Here is a 16,871-nt window from a genome sequence, read left to right as displayed (position 1 = left end):
CACATCTGTGGTGGAGGCTCCAGCGCACATATGAATAGTCTACATGAGACACATCTGTGGTGGAGGCTCCAGAGCACATATGAATAGTCTACATGAGACACATCTGTGATGGAGGCTCCAGCGCACATAGGAATAGTCTACATGAGACACATCTGTGGTGGAGGCTCCAGCACACATAGGAATAGTCTACATGAGACACGTGTGGTGGAGGCTCCAGCGCACATAGGAATAGTCTACATGAGACACGTGTGGTGGAGGCTCCAGCGCACATAGGAATAGTCTACATGAGACACGTGTGGTGGAGGCTCCAGTGCACATAGGAATAGTCTACATGAGACATCTGTGGTGGAGGCTCCAGCACACATAGGAATAGTCTACATGAGACACATCTGTGGTGGAGGCTCCAGCGCACATATGAATAGTCTACATGAGACACATCTGTGGTGGAGGCTCCAGAGCACATATGAATAGTCTACATGAGACAGATCTGTGGTGGAGGCTCCAGCGCACATAGGAATAGTCTACATGAGACACATCTGTGGTGGAGGCTCCAGAGCACATATGAATAGTCTACATGAGACACATCTGTGGTGGAGGATCCAGCGCACATATGAATAGTCTACATGAGACACATCTGTGGTGGAGGCTCCAGTGCACATAGGAATAGTCTACATGGGACACGTGTGGTGGAGGCTCCAGCGCACATAGGAATAGTCTACATGAGACACATCTGTGGTGGAGGCTCCAGCGCACATAGGAATAGTCTACATGAGACACATCTGTGCTGGAGGCTCCAGCGCACATATGAATAGTCTACATGAGACACGTGTGGTGGAGGCTCCAGCGCACATATGAATAGTCTACATGAGACACATCTGTGGTGGAGGCTCCAGCGCACATAGGAATAGTCTACATGAGACATATCTGTGGTGGAGGCTCCAGAGCACATATGAATAGTCTACATGAGAGACATCTGTGGTGGAGGCTCCAGCGCACATAGGAATAGTCTACATGAGACATATCTGTGGTGGAGGCTCCAGCGCACATAGGAATAGTCTACATGAGACACGTGTGGTGGAGGCTCCAGCGCACATAGGAATAGTCTACATGAGACACATCTGTGGTGGAGGCTCCAGCGCACATAGGAATAGTCTACATGAGACACATCTGTGGTGGAGGCTCCAGCGCACATAGGAATAGTCTACATGAGACATATCTGTGGTGGAGGCTCCAGCGCACATAGGAATAGTCTACATGAGACACGTGTGGTGGAGGCTCCAGCGCACATAGGAATAGTCTACATGAGACACATCTGTGGTGGAGGCTCCAGTGCACATAGGAATAGTCTACATGAGACACATCTGTGGTGGAGGCTCCAGCGCACATAGGAATAGTCTACATGAGACACATCTGTGGTGGAGGCTCCAGCGCACATAGGAATAGTCTACATGAGACATATCTGTGGTGGAGGCTCCAGCGCACATAGGAATAGTCTACATGAGACACGTGTGGTGGAGGCTCCAGCGCACATAGGAATAGTCTACATGAGACACATCTGTGGTGGAGGCTCCAGCGCACATATGAATAGTCTACATGAGACACATCTGTGGTGGAGGCTCCAGCGCACATAGGAATAGTCTACATGAGACATATCTGTGGTGGAGGCTCCAGCGTACATAGGAATAGTCTACATGAGACACGTGTGGTGGAGGCTCCAGCGCAGATATGAATAGTCTACATGAGACACATCTGTGGTGGAGGCTCCAGCGCACATAGGAATAGTCTACATGAGACACATCTGTGGTGGAGGCTCCAGCGCAGATATGAATAGTCTACATGAGACACATCTGTGGTGGAGGCTCCAGCGCACATAGGAATAGTCTACATGAGACACATCTGTGGTGGAGGCTCCAGCGCACATATGAATAGTCTACATGAGACACATCTGTGGTGGAGGCTCCAGCGCACATAGGAATAGTCTACATGAGACACATCTGTGTGAAATCCTAGATGAGACCGGGGCAGATTCATCCTTTCCTGAGCAGAAAGTTACTGGACTCCTCACTGCACCATTAGGAGTCCGGCCTGTTACACCCTCACACAGGCGGTCAGTACCGGCCGCACTACTATCCCAGTCCTGCTCGGTGAACGCTTCACCTCCGCCCGCGCCAGTCACAAGAAGCCGTCTCCGTTCTTATCACCAATCCCCGGCGCCCAATGACGTCATCGCGCCCCGCCCCTCGCCTCGCGCCTGCTGACACAGAGGCTCGCGCTGCCCAGCTGGTAACTGTGTGAGGTGAGCGCGGTGTGGGAGACCCGGCCGGGGACACGGTGAGTGGCCGCATTGTCTTATCGCCTCGGCACAGCTCGCTAGGTTCTGGAGGCTCAGTTGCCTCCTCCGCTCCGGGGCTAGGTGGACAGGCCGTATAATATACCGCACACCCAGAGTGCACCGCGGTACCGGAGCCCTGTCACCTACAGACACCTCCTTCTCCCGCCTGTATCTTGGCGGTCATAGCGCAGGCACCAAGCGTTACACCACGCCACACATCACGGCAGGCGCTGGCAGCGGACCTGCTTACCTGAGCGAGGCCCGCACGATCAGTGCTTTGTGCTGCCTGTCGTACATGAGGGGATCGGGGGTGTTGTGGCACTACACATCCCTGCATGCCCGGCCAGAGTGCTAGGAGTTGTAGTCCTGCCACTGCCTGCAGCCCAGGGATAATCCGTGGTGTGTGCACAGGATGAGACGTTTCCTATCATGTAACTTTCCTTTCCTGTTGTGCTGGTTTTGACACTCAAGTGCTTCCATGATTAATGCTGGGAGGTTTCTTGATTCCCTGATGCAGGATCTATATTGTCTTGTAGGATTTTACATGACTGGAAACTGTGGACCACAGGATGGAGGCAGAACAGATATTGGGAGCGGACATAAAGATGGGGATCAGTCTGTATTGCAGGAGAAACTGTCATCAGACCTCTTCAGATAGGGACCCTATAAGTAGATGCCTTAAAGGGGTTGTCCAAATCACATTCCCGAATATGACTGCAGTTTCTGCAGCTCCCCTTCCTGCTTATGCTTGAGCTGGGACAGCGTTTCTTGTGTGGGCACATCATAAGAGCTGACTGGCTCATCTCAATGTGTGTGTGAAGGGGGCCAGCTGACTGGCTCATCTCAATGTGTGTGTGTGAAGGGGGCCGGCTGACTGGCTCATCTCAATGTGTGTGTGTGTGTGAAGGGGGCCGGCTGACTGGCTCATCTCAATGTGTGTGTGTGTGTGAAGGGGGCCGGCTGACTGGCTCATCTCAATGTGTGTGTGTGTAGGGGGCCGGCTGACTGGCTCATCTCAATGTGTGTGTGTGTGTGTAGGGGGCCGGCTGACTGGCTCATCTCAATGTGTGTGTGTGAAGGGGGCCGGCTGACTGGCTCTTCTCAATGTGTGTGTAGGGGGCCGGCTGACTGGCTCATCTCAATGTGTGTGTGTGTAGGGGGCCAGCTGACTGGCTCATCTCAATGTGTGTGTGTGAAGGGGGCCGGCTGACTGGCTCATCTCAATGTGTGTGTGTGTGAAGGGGGCCGGCTGACTGGCTCATCTCAATGTGTGTGTAGGGGGCCGGCTGACTGGCTCATCTCAATGTGTGTGTGTGTAGGGGGCCGGCTGACTGGCTCATCTCAATGTGTGTGTGTGTGTGTGTGTAGGGGGCCGGCTGACTGGCTCATCTCAATGTGTGTGTGTGAAGGGGGCCGGCTGACTGGCTCATCTCAATGTGTGTGTGTGTGTGTAGGGGGCCGGCTGACTGGCTCATCTCAATGTGTGTGTGTAGGGGGCCGGCTGACTGGCTCCTCTCAATGTGTGTGTGTAGGGGGCCGGCTGACTGGCTCCTCTCAATGTGTGTGTGTGTGTGTGAAGGGGGCCGGCTGACTGGCTCATCTCAATGTGTGTGTGTGTGTGTGTGTGAAGGGGGCCGGCTGACTGGCTCATCTCAATGTGTGTGTGTGAAGGGGGCCGGCTGACTGGCTCATCTCAATGTGTGTGTGTGAAGGGGGCCGGCTGACTGGCTCATCTCAATGTGTGTGTGTGAAGGGGGCCGGCTGACTGGCTCATCTCAATGTGTGTGTGTGAAGGGGGCCGGCTGACTGGCTCATCTCAATGTGTGTGTGTGTGTAGGGGGCCGGCTGACTGGCTCATCTCAATGTGTGTGTGTAGGGGGCCGGCTGACTGGCTCATCTCAATGTGTGTGTGTGTAGGGGGCCGGCTGACTGGCTCCTCTCAATGTGTGTGTGTGTGTAGGGGGCCGGCTGACTGGCTCATCTCAATGTGTGTGTGTGTAGGGGGCCGGCTGACTGGCTCATCTCAATGTGTGTGTGTGTGTGTGTGTGTAGGGGGCCGGCTGACTGGCTCATCTCAATGTGTGTGTGTGTAGGGGGCCGGCTGACTGGCTCATCTCAATGTGTGTGTGTGTAGGGGGCCGGCTGACTGGCTCATCTCAATGTGTGTGTGTGTAGGGGGCCGGCTGACTGGCTCATCTCAATGTGTGTGTGTGTAGGGGGCCGGCTGACTGGCTCATCTCAATGTGTGTGTGTGTAGGGGGCCGGCTGACTGGCTCATCTCAATGTGTGTGTGTGTAGGGGCCGGCTGACTGGCTCATCTCAATGTGTGTGTGTGTGTGTGTGAAGGGGACTGGCTCATCTCAATGTGTGTGTGTGTAGGGGGCCGGCTGACTGGCTCATCTCAATGTGTGTGTGTGTGTAGGGGGCCGGCTGACTGGCTCATCTCAATGTGTGTGTGTGTGTGTAGGGGGCCGGCTGACTGGCTCATCTCAATGTGTGTGTGTGAAGGGGGCCGGCTGACTGGCTCATCTCAATGTGTGTGTGTGTGAAGGGGGCCAGCTGACTGGCTCATCTCAATGTGTGTGTGTGTGTGAAGGGGGCCAGCTGACTGGCTCATCTCAATGTGTGTGTGTGTGTGAAGGGGGCCAGCTGACTGGCTCATCTCAATGTGTGTGTGTGTGAAGGGGGCCGGCTGACTGGCTCATCTCAATGTGTGTGTGTGAAGGGGGCCGGCTGACTGGCTCATCTCAATGTGTGTGTGTGAAGGGGGCCGGCTGACTGGTTCATCTCAATGTGTGTGTGTGAAGGGGGCCGGCTGACTGGCTCATCTCAATGTGTGTGTGTGTGTGAAGGGGGCCGGCTGACTGGCTCATCTCAATGTGTGTGTGTGTGAAGGGGGCCGGCTGACTGGCTCATCTCAATGTGTGTGTGAAGGGGGCCGGCTGACTGGCTCATCTCAATGTGTGTGTGAAGGGGGCCGGCTGACTGGCTCATCTCAATGTGTGTGTGAAGGGGGCCGGCTGACTGGCTCATCTCAATGTGTGTGTGTGTGAAGGGGGCCGGCTGACTGGCTCATCTCAATGTGTGTGTGTGTGAAGGGGGCCGGCTGACTGGCTCATCTCAATGTGTGTGTGTGTGAAGGGGGCCGGCTGACTGGCTCATCTCAATGTGTGTGTGTGTGTGTGTGTGTGTGTGTGTGTGTGTGTGAAGGGGGCCAGCTGACTGGCTCATCTCAATGTGTGTGTGTGTGTGTGTGTGTGAAGGGGGCCAGCTGACTGGCTCATCTCAATGTGTGTGTGTGAAGGGGGCCGGCTGACTGGATCGTCTCAATGTGTGTGTGTGAAGGGGGCCGGCTGACTGGCTCGTCTCAATGTGTGTGTGTGTGTGAAGGGGGCCGGCTGACTGGCTCATCTCAATGTGTGTGTGTGAAGGGGGCCGGCTGACTGGCTCATCTCAATGTGTGTGTGTGAAGGGGGCCGGCTGACTGGCTCATCTCAATGTGTGTGTGTGAAGGGGGCCGGCTGACTGGCTCATCTCAATGTGTGTGTGTGAAGGGGACCGGCTGACTGGCTCATCTCAATGTGTGTGTGTGAAGGGGACCGGCTGACTGGCTCATCTCAATGTGTGTGTGTAGGGGGCCAGCTGACTGGCTCATCTCAATGTGTGTGTGTGTAGGGGGCCGGCTGACTGGCTCATCTCAATGTGTGTGTGTAGGGGGCCAGCTGACTGGCTCATCTCAATGTGTGTGTGTGTGTAGGGGGCCGGCTGACTGGCTCATCTCAATGTGTGTGTGTAGGGGGCCGGCTGACTGGCTCATCTCAATGTGTGTGTAGGGGGCCGGCTGACTGGCTCATCTCAATGTGTGTAGGGGGCCAGCTGACTGGCTCATCTCAATGTGTGTGTGTGAAAGGGGCCGGCTGACTGGCTCATCTCGTGTGTGTGTGTGAAGGGGGCCGGCTGACTGGCTCATCTCAATGTGTGTGTGTGTAGGGGGCCAGCTGACTGGCTCATCTCAATGTGTGTGTGTGTAGGGGGCCAGCTGACTGGCTCATCTCAATGTGTGTGTGTGTAGGGGGCCAGCTGACTGGCTCATCTCAATGTGTGTGTGTGTGTGTGTGTAGGGGGCCAGCTGACTGGCTCATCTCAATGTGTGTGTGTGTGTAGGGGGCCAGCTGACTGGCTCATCTCAATGTGTGTGTGTGTGTAGGGGGCCAGCTGACTGGCTCATCTCAATGTGTGTGTAGGGGGCCAGCTGACTGGCTCATCTCAATGTGTGTGTGTGTAGGGGGCCAGCTGACTGGCTCATCTCAATGTGTGTGTGTGTGTAGGGGGCCAGCTGACTGGCTCATCTCAATGTGTGTGTGTGTGTAGGGGGCCAGCTGACTGGCTCATCTCAATGTGTGTGTGTGTGTAGGGGGCCAGCTGACTGGCTCATCTCAATGTGTGTGTGTGTGTAGGGGGCCAGCTGACTGGCTCATCTCAATGTGTGTGTGTGTGTAGGGGGCCAGCTGACTGGCTCATCTCAATGTGTGTGTGTGTGTGTAGGGGGCCAGCTGACTGGCTCATCTCAATGTGTGTGTGTGTGTGTAGGGGGCCAGCTGACTGGCTCATCTCAATGTGTGTGTGTGTGTGTGTAGGGGGCCAGCTGACTGGCTCATCTCAATGTGTGTGTGTGTGTGTAGGGGGCCAGCTGACTGGCTCATCTCAATGTGTGTGTGTGTGTGTGTAGGGGGCCAGCTGACTGGCTCATCTCAATGTGTGTGTAGGGGGCCAGCTGACTGGCTCATCTCAATGTGTGTGTGTGTGTGTGTAGGGGGCCAGCTGACTGGCTCATCTCAATGTGTGTGTGTGTGTGTAGGGGGCCAGCTGACTGGCTCATCTCAATGTGTGTGTGTGTGTGTGTAGGGGCCAGCTGACTGGCTCATCTCAATGTGTGTGTGTGTGTGTGTAGGGGCCAGCTGACTGGCTCATCTCAATGTATGTGTGTGTGTGTGTGTGTGTAGGGGGCCAGCTGACTGGCTCATCTCAATGTGTGTGTGTGTGTGTGTGTGTGTAGGGGGCCAGCTGACTGGCTCATCTCAATGTGTGTGTGTGTAGGGGGCCAGCTGACTGGCTCATCTCAATGTGTGTGTGTGTAGGGGGCCAGCTGACTGGCTCATCTCAATGTGTGTGTGTGTAGGGGGCCAGCTGACTGGCTCATCTCAATGTGTGTGTGTGTAGGGGGCCAGCTGACTGGCTCATCTCAATGTGTGTGTGTGTAGGGGGCCAGCTGACTGGCTCATCTCAATGTGTGTGTGTGTAGCGGGCCAGCTGACTGGCTCATCTCAATGTGTGTGTGTGTAGGGGGCCGGCTGACTGGCTCATCTCAATGTGTGTGTAGGAGGCCGGCTGACTGGCTCATCTCAATGTGTGTGTAGGGGGCCGGCTGACTGGCTCATCTCAATGTGTGTGTTAAAGGGAATCTGTTACCCCATTTTTCAAGTATCAGCTGCTGGCACTGCCATAAGGGGCTTATCTACAGCATTCTGTAATGCTGTAGATAAGCCCCAGGTGTAACCTGAAAGAGAAGAAAAACGAGTTAGATTATACTCACCCAGGGGAGGTCCGGGTCTGGTTTTGGTCCAATGGGTGTTGCGTTCCGGTCCGGCTCCTCCCATCTTCTAACGGTGACTTCCTTTTGTTTGCTTCCTGTCGTGGCTCCTGCGCAGGCGCACTGCTCTGCCCTGTTGAGGGCAGAGCAGAGTCCTGCAGTGCGCAGGCACGGGGAGCCGCTCATCTTGGCGCATGCGTGAATCGCCAATGGACAATGTCAAGCGTGGGTCAGCAACATACTGCGCACTGCACAAGCATTGGAAACATTAAACTCTGCGCAAGCGCAGGATATACAGTTTCGTTGGTGCAACCCCAGGAACAATTCAAATTGCGTGGGTTAGGACAAGCCTTACTAAATGCGATAAAGCACACCCCTATTACTAAACGAGCAGGTAAGATATAACCAGGGCTGTGGAGTCGGAGTCTGTGTCATGGAAATTGAGGAGTCGGAGGTTTGGCTTACCGATTCCATAACCCTGGTATGAGGGAGGTGGAATCAGTCGGTATCATGGAAATTGAGGAGTTGCGTTGGAGTTGGAGGTTTGGCTTACCGACTCCACAGCCCTGGATATAACTATATAACTTTTTTTTTTTAGATGGATTACAGCTACGATTTTAATGGAAAAAACATGTTAGTGATGCACATTGCGTCATTAACAATGCTTTGGGGACACTTCACATGCTACAAAGGACATGACAGGTTCCCTTTTAAAGGGGTTGCCCAACAGTCATCCCAGGGAGGTGATAAAAATGTAAAAAGTAAACAAAATTACCTTAATTTCCAACACCATTCCTTGGTATAAACTGTTACTTACTGCTTAGCTCAGCCAAAATGTGAACACTGCAGGCAGTCAACTGTCACAGAATGTCCACGGCGCTCTTGTGAATCCCTGCTGGATATTGATAGCTGTCAATCAAGAGTTTATTTTTCTTAATCTACTGTATCTCTCACGTACATCCATGTACAGATTGGTCAAGATTTGTTTGCTACAGAGAGTGAACACAGCATACATGAAATCTATCTATGTATGTAGTTGTACTGGGTCCTGGTAAATAGGAGCTATTGCTACCATAAAAAAATACTACTAATTTTTAGATTACGGTACATTTCAAAGATAGTGCTAATCCACCAGAGATATTGGCTTACTTGCTTTAGAGACATACAGGGTGATGACTTGGTGACTGTGCCCATGCTGTGTGCTGCCTGACATTGTTACCTTAGAAAGATGAATCCCCCTTTATATGTATTGTAAACATTACTGCACTTTGGGACTGTAAGGCTATGGTCACACGTTGCGTTTTGATGCTGTTTTTTCCCCCATGCAAAACCTGCTATTTTGTCAGTAAGAAAGTTGCTTAAAAAAGCAGGTTTTACTTAGTTTTTGTTGCATTTTTTTCCCTGTATTTTTGTCATGGTACATTTTGTCTCTTGTGCATATTGATAATATTTCTTTCACGGGGATCTGCTCTGAAACCCACCTTTAAAAAGCACTCCCTAAATGCTAAAAAGAACGATCATATGCATTAATATGAAATAAAAAAAAAATGTTGTTAATAATATGATCAATCTTTTAATTGCTTTAGGCTTTGTGCACACGTAGTTTTTTGGGTGTGCGGATTTTGGAGAGAAAACCGCAGGTAAATCCTCAGGACAAAAGTGCTGTGGTTTTATCTGCGGTTTTGCCTGCGGTTTTACACCTCATAATGGATGAGGTGTGAAACTGCAGCATTTCTGCACCAAACAATTGACATGCTGCGGATTGTAAACCGCGGAAAAATCCGCAGCATGTGCACTGCGTTTTTTTTTTCCATTGAAAATAAAAAGGTACTGTACAACGCAGCAGAATCTGCTGCGTTTCCGCACAGCCAAAACCGCTGCGGAAACGCAACAGATTTCACTACGTGTGCACATACCCTAATAATAAAACAGTAATTTTTACTTAACTGCTTTAGGTTTCCAGAGACTCTTAAGCGGTTAAAAGAAGTGAACTGACATTTCAGTGTTTTCTGTTCTGAAGGTTCTCTATACTTTACAATACAAATCAATGGCCGTCTGGTTGAGAGTTTTGACAGTCTTTTTGCTTTAAAAAACGCTAGTGCGCTCTTCATTGAACAGACGGTCCAAAACTAACACTGATTTAATCCTAAATGTCTATTTAGTGTAATAATCTAATTGCTTTTCTAATATACTTTAATTAAAAATGTCCTACTGTCAAGGGCAAGGCTGGTCTCTGCATTTCCTGTTTGTCAGCTTATTACCTTCCATTGCGCACTGACAGTGCTCTCTTTCCAGCTCGTCACTTATCACAGCTAGTTGGAGAGCTCACTGACGCTGTGCATTCAAGGGAACCTGTCATCTAATTTTTTGCATATAAGCTGCGGCCACCGCCATTAGAATCTGTCAGCCCATTTCTCAAGTATCAGCTGCCGGCAATGCCATCAGGGGCTTATCTACAGCATTCTGTAATGCTGTAGATAAGCCCCCAATGTAACCTGAAAGAGAAGAAAAACAAGTTAGATTATACTCACCCAGGGGCCGGGGCCGAGTTCGGTGCCTCCCATCTTCATGCGATGACGTCCTCTTCCTGGCGTTTCTCCTGCGCAGGCATACTGCTTTGCCCTGTTGAGGGCAGAGCTAAGTACTGCAGTGCGCAGGTGCTGGGCCTCTCTGACCTTTTGCGGCGCCTGCGCACTGCAGTACTTTGCTCTTGGAGAAAAAAGGATTTAGTTCAGCTCACCCCTCATTGATGCTGCAGCAAGGTCCGAGCAAGGACACGTCTCCACTTGGACGTCTTGGAATACTACATAGAAAAAGGAAATTCCAGCTCAAGGAGTAAAATCCAGAATTTTCTTTATTTATTTCATTAAAATACAAGCATGGCTGCTATAGTCATCATTGCGGTTTTTACCCTGACATGGGATAGCCGCACAGAAAGTGCCCAAGTGGTTCTGTACGCGTTTCGAGCGGTATACCCTCTTAGACTCAGAATAGTCTAAGAGCGTATACCGCTCGAAACGCATACAGAACCTCCTGGGCACTCTCTGTGCGGCTATCCCATGTCAGGGTAAAAAACGCAATGATGACTATAGCAGCCATGCTTGCATTTTAATGAAATAAATAAAGAAAATTCTGGATTTTACTCCTTGAGCTGGACTTTCCTTTTTCTATGAAGTACTCTGCTCTGCCCTCATCAGGCCAGAGAATTACGGTAAGCCTGCGCGGGAGCTGCGACAGAAGCAAGCAAGATGGTGTCATCGCAAGAAGATGGGAAGGGCCGGACCTGGGTGAGTATAATCTAACTTGTTTTTCTTATCTTTCAGGTTACATCGGGGGCTTATCTACAGCATTCTAGAATGCTGTAGATAAGCCCCTAATGGCGGTGGCCGCAGCCTATATGCGAAAAATGAGGTGGCAGGTTCCTTTTCAAAAGAATAGTGCACAGTGAAAAGATCTTACTGAACATAGGTCGGACTCTACGACAAACGCATGCACGGTAGAGCAGGGACTAGCCCAGCCACTGAAACATCCTGTTTTGGGTATCCCAGCATGCAGTGGGAGCTCTTAAACGAAGAGTCATCAAGCACAAAGTTGGGAAAAAGAAAATCAGAGTAGAGAAGGACTGACAGGCATTTAGGATTAAATCGGTGTTTATTTTGGACCATCCCTTTAATGAAGGAGTCTTTGAAACGTCTGGAAAACGGGAGTAAGGCTGGTTTCACATTCGCGCTTTTTAAGCGCACGCACGGCCGGGGGTAGCTCCGCCCCCGAGCCGGCTCTCTGCCCGGCGTGCCCGCCCCTTCCTTGTAGCGCCGCCTCCTAGCGCACAGCGGCGCCTGCGATCGGCGCACCCTATCTTTAGCATAGGGTGCGCAGATCGTGCGCAGGCCGTGCGCTAGTTGCGCTTTGACCTGCGCTGCGCACTTTTGACGGTGCGCCGTGCGCGCCAAAATCAAACTTTTCGGATTTTGGCGCGCACGGCGCACCGTCAAAAGTGCGCAGCGCAGGTCAAAGCGCAACTAGCGCACAGCCTGCGCACGATCTGCGCACCCTATGCTAAAGATAGGGTGCGCCGATCGCAGGCGCCGCTGTGCGCTAGGAGGCGGCGCTACAAGGAAGGGGCGGGCACGCCGGGCAGAGAGCCGGCTCGGGGGCGGAGCTACCCCCGGCCGTGCGTGCGCTTAAAAAGCGCGAATGTGAAACCAGCCTTAAAGACACCACCAAATGTTGGAAAATGCTTCTCCTCCTGCCTCAATAACTGTTATGTGCACATACACTTTCGCTAATTGTTCCTTTCAACCCCCATACACATGCACACACTTTTTCATCTGGAAAAGGGAATGGAAGTGGCTTGTCTGCTGTGAGGACAACGGATGCAATAGCCCCATCCTTCTTTTCACCGACATTTGATGTCTGGACGTTCCCATATACACTAGATGGTTGGTGGGATTGCCAACGTTAATCTAAATAATTATTAGTAGAGCTTTGTGGTGTCTGTCCTTTGCTGTATGTTTACTATCAATACTAGTCTGTCTGACTACTGGGCTTCGGCATTGTTTGCTTTTCTAAATACATTTGGCTACTCATCCAGATGAAATCACATGTTGTCTTGCGTAAAGTGGCTATGAATAACTTTCACAGGGGCTTGGATGACTTGATATACTATGGTGTTTTGCACCTCCTATGTCATTAGTTTCCAGTGGTCATTACCAATCATCTTTGTAATTATAAATTCTTTGGTGCAGTAATCGCTGATTTTTTTTAAAATTTTTATCCCCCCCCGAAACACAGCATGGGCTAAGTTTAGCGGTTTTCTATTTCATGTTTGTTTTTTGTTTTTTTTGCTATTCTTCTCTGTAGAAAAAAAATTAGGAAAAAAGCATGTGTGTATAAAAATATTAAACACAATAATTTTGAGATAAAATAAAAAGCAAGACCCTAGGGTACATTTTCATACAGAGTTTCACAAAGATTTCAGGCTCAGATTACTCCGCTGGTAATCTGACTGAACATACTTTTTATTTAGCCATTGTCAGCTTTTGTAAAATACATTCCTAATGAAAATCACATTTTTATCACATGGAGCGAGTGTTTTTGTTTTTGTTTTAATGCCATGGTAGTTATTTATTATTTTTCATTTTGTGTCTCCTCTGGCTGGTGAAATCTTTGCAAAATCCATGCAGAGCATTTAATGATGCATTCCTATGCAGCCTTTAATTATATTTTTTATTTGAAAACTATATTCTAATGATGTAATTAATGTTAATAAAGGAGAGGTTGGACTATCTCCCCTTATGGCATTGACATTGCACAAGTTAAAAGTACCGTAACCACTCCGAAGATAATGTTTTAGTCTTCTCTCTTGCCTTAATGTAAAGCAGACGTCTGCACTACAGACAATTTCATATCGCTAAATCTATTATTTTTCCAAGGGTGAGGCACAATGTATTCATTAACTTTTATTGCTGGCTGCACGCCCTTTATAGCATCCTTTTGTAGCATTTACTTGAAAGTTTTTTGTTTTTCTTACCTGTAGCTGAGCGTCTATGGTACTCCCAAGGAAAACCCGGCTGTGCTAGCTCAGCAGGAACCACCTAGGCCTACGGCACTTGCATTTCTATGCTCTTTCACACACCACTGTAACGCGATTTATAAGAGTTGTAAAACTGACAGATTAAAGAGATATACAATATATTGTAAAAAAAAAAAAAAAAAAAGGAAAGTGTACCTACCATTTGTAATGATTTTTTTTTAAATGTACCATATGTTATTCATACTTAAAGGGAATCTGTCTTCCCATTTTTCGAATATCAGCTGCCAGCACTGCCATCAGGGGCTTATGTACAGCATTCTGTAATGCTGTAGATAAGCCCCCGATGTAACCTGAAAGATAAGAAAAATGAGTTATATTATAATCACCAGGGGGAGGTCCGGATCGGTTTTGGTCCGATGGGTGTCGCGGTCCAGTCTGGCGCCTCCCATCTTCTAACAGTGACGTCCTCTTCTTTGCTGCCTGTTGTGACTCCTGCGCAGGCGCATTGCTCTGCCCTGTTGAGCGCAGAGCAGAGTCCTGCAGTGCTCAGGCAGCGGGAGAGGTCCAGCGCCTGCGCACTGCAGTATTCTGTTCTGCCCTCAACAGGGCAGAGCAATGCGCCTGCGCAGGAGCCACCAGATCACACATATTGTCGGCAGCTTTTGCTTTGGACAAAAGATTTTTTAAGCCGCCATCACAACACTGTAGACTTTTGGCCGAGCCCTACTCTACTGTAACCTATTAAATATTTGTTAAAATATGCAATACAATTTAGGTACAGTATATTTTTCAATTTTTAAAATGACCAATAATATCACATACAAGGGACAAATACCATCGCACCATGTCCAGACCACATATTACCACCACATAGCGACCTATAATACCACATACAAGGAACAAATACCACCGTACCATGACCAGACCACATATTACCACCACAAAGTGACTGAATACTACAGTGCTGATCAGTAATAAAAAAACACAATACCATCACCATAAGTGCCATTATACACAGGAGATCTGTACTTAGTATGGAGGCAATATAGTCATCAATGACATTATACACAGGAGCTCTGTATATAATGTACAGGTAATACAGTGATCACTGGTGACTTTATACACAGGACCTCTGTGTATAGTATACAGTATATAGTGTCAGTGTATAGGTAACACACTAACTCACCAGTGACGTCTCTAGGTGAAGTCTTTAATCTTTGCTTTTCATCTTTCATCCATCACGTCTTCCAGCCAGGACTAGTCTCTGCAGGAAATAACACAGCTATCTAGAGCTCCGCTTGCAGAACACATTACTTATTTTTTTCCCAACTTCTACATTACATCACATGAAGAAAAAAAGGCGACATAGTGTCACTCTACACAGTAACCGGACCATCCCCCCATTTAAAACAGTATACTCAAAAAATAAAATAAAGACATCACTGCAGTAATAATATCCCTTAAGGAGCCCCTATGGTAATAATATTCCCCATCCTGGCTTCAGCCATATGATCTACTATCCCGCCTTCATGAGTATCCATTGTGCCCCATATGACCTCCCCATCTGTCTCCATCCTTCCCCATGATCCTGCACCCTTCCTGTGCCGACGGGCCTGCATGTCAATAGCGTTCAGCTGCAGCAGCGCCGCTAAGGGCCTGGTTTAGCGTGCCGGTAGGGGCCCGGTGGGCAGATGAGACAGGGCCCTCTGCGGGCCCCCTATGCCCACCGGGCCCCATGCGCCAGTCAGGGCAGTAATGCCCTGATGCTGGCCCTGCTTGTCTGTTTAACTTTGCAGTCACCAAAAAAATGGCTGCTCACTGTGTTCCTAGATGTCATCCTCTCTTCTCCCTAGGCAAACACCCAGGAGGGGAGGAGAGGCCTGACATGACACACACATGCGAGGAGACTCCGCTCCCATAATTACTGCAGGGCAGTAATGTGAGCTAGTTGTACACTAGGTTTTTTCAAATTTCAGTAGCTGCTCCCCCTAGTGTTTAAAAGTGGAAATACCAAACCTTTTAAAATTATTTTTCATATTTTACTAAATTTATAAACAAATTATTTTTTAAGAAAATGTTAACATTAATTCTTTACATTTTTTCAATTGCTGGAAAAAAAATTTTTTGATGGCACCTTCCCTTTAAAGGGAAGCTGGGTGTGGTTTCTGTGGTCTCCATCCCTCATCTCGGATGCTGATGGCAGTCCTCCTGCTGCAATTATCACATATGCATCATCCACATAGCCTGTCGAAATCTTGCTCTTTTGCAGAGAAATCAGCTCGCACCTGCGCACTATGCTTTGCACTAAATCATAACTGCGCATGCGCACTTATGCATTTGGCTCTGCCCGCAATAGAGCTGAAAACCAACAAAGGTAAAACTGAGAAGCGGTTTGGGGTATAAATTGAAGTAAAAGGACAAAAGATAATAAGTAAAGAAATATAGACTTTTTGTCGCAATAGAGCAGAGCATAGTGCGCAGGCATGCGACTTTTCGCCCGGCTATGTGGATGACGCAGAAGAAGTCATCCATGTAAGTTACAGCAGGAGGACTGCTATCAACAGCCAGGAAGAGGGATGGAGACCGCAGAAACCTTGTTTTCCTGAAAACTGCTGGAAAAACTCAGGGAATGTGCGATCTTCAGTGCATAAAGAGGGCAACACATCATCATGTAGCAATTTCAGATATCCAGTGGCATTGAGGTTTCCATTGATGAAGAATGGCCCCACTATCTTTGTACCCCATATACCACACCATACCATCAATTAAGGGTGTCAGGTTCGAACATTCCTACAGAACAGTTTCCTGGCAAGTGGATTGGTCGTCGTAGGCCAGTTGAATGACCACCAAGGTCTCCTGATCAGACCCCCTTAGACTTTTATCTTTGCAGTTATCTTAAGGCAATTGTCTAAGGTATGAGATGTGCAGCATCTGAAACAACAGATACTGGAAGCCTGTGCTATCATTTCTTCTGCGGTGTTGCTATCAGTGTGTCAAGAGTGGGAGAAAAGGGTTGCATTGACGATCCCAAGTTTCCACCCTCTGATATACTAATGTGCCACAAACAGGAAGTTGATATCACCAACCATTCCCATTTTATGTGTATCCAAATAAATGGCCCACCCTGTATATTATATATAATTTATATACTGTATGACGATCATGCTGAGCGACGCCACAATCAAATGCAGGTGTCAGTTCTATATGAGAGCTGATACACTGCAGCAGCGCCCACAATTGGAATAAAACGCGATAAAAAAGATGAATGTAATTAAAAATGGATCCCTGAAAACATCATCTTGACCTGAAAAAACAACCTGTGCCATACAGCTCCATCAGTGGAAAAATAAGTTATAGCTCTCAAAAAAAAAAAAAAAAAAGCAATGCAAAAATAATTTTTTTCTATAAAATAGTTT

General features: G+C 48.9%; 1 protein-coding gene across 9 annotated transcripts in view; it reads left to right on the top strand.

Moving 5' to 3' along the window:
• Positions 1–2,203: 2,203 nt before the first annotated feature.
• CLIP1 (CAP-Gly domain containing linker protein 1) overlaps positions 2,204–16,871 on the top strand; it is a 231,158-nt gene continuing 216,490 nt past the window's right edge. For 8 of the 9 annotated variants that reach the window (XM_073586024.1, XM_073586022.1, XM_073586020.1 and 5 more), the window contains exon 1: positions 2,205–2,331. The gene's annotated coding sequence lies outside the window, so the exon portion shown is untranslated. Of the gene's footprint in view, positions 2,332–16,871 lie in introns of all 9 variants that reach the window. The other variant, XM_073586023.1, reaches the window with a different exon arrangement.

This window comes from Dendrobates tinctorius, unplaced genomic scaffold (assembly GCF_039654945.1).
Source record: "Dendrobates tinctorius isolate UK_male_01 unplaced genomic scaffold, ASM3965494v1 ptg000090l, whole genome shotgun sequence".
In the NCBI taxonomy this organism is placed as follows: Eukaryota; Metazoa; Chordata; class Amphibia; order Anura; family Dendrobatidae; genus Dendrobates; species Dendrobates tinctorius.
This window is presented reverse-complemented; position numbering and strand designations above follow the sequence as displayed.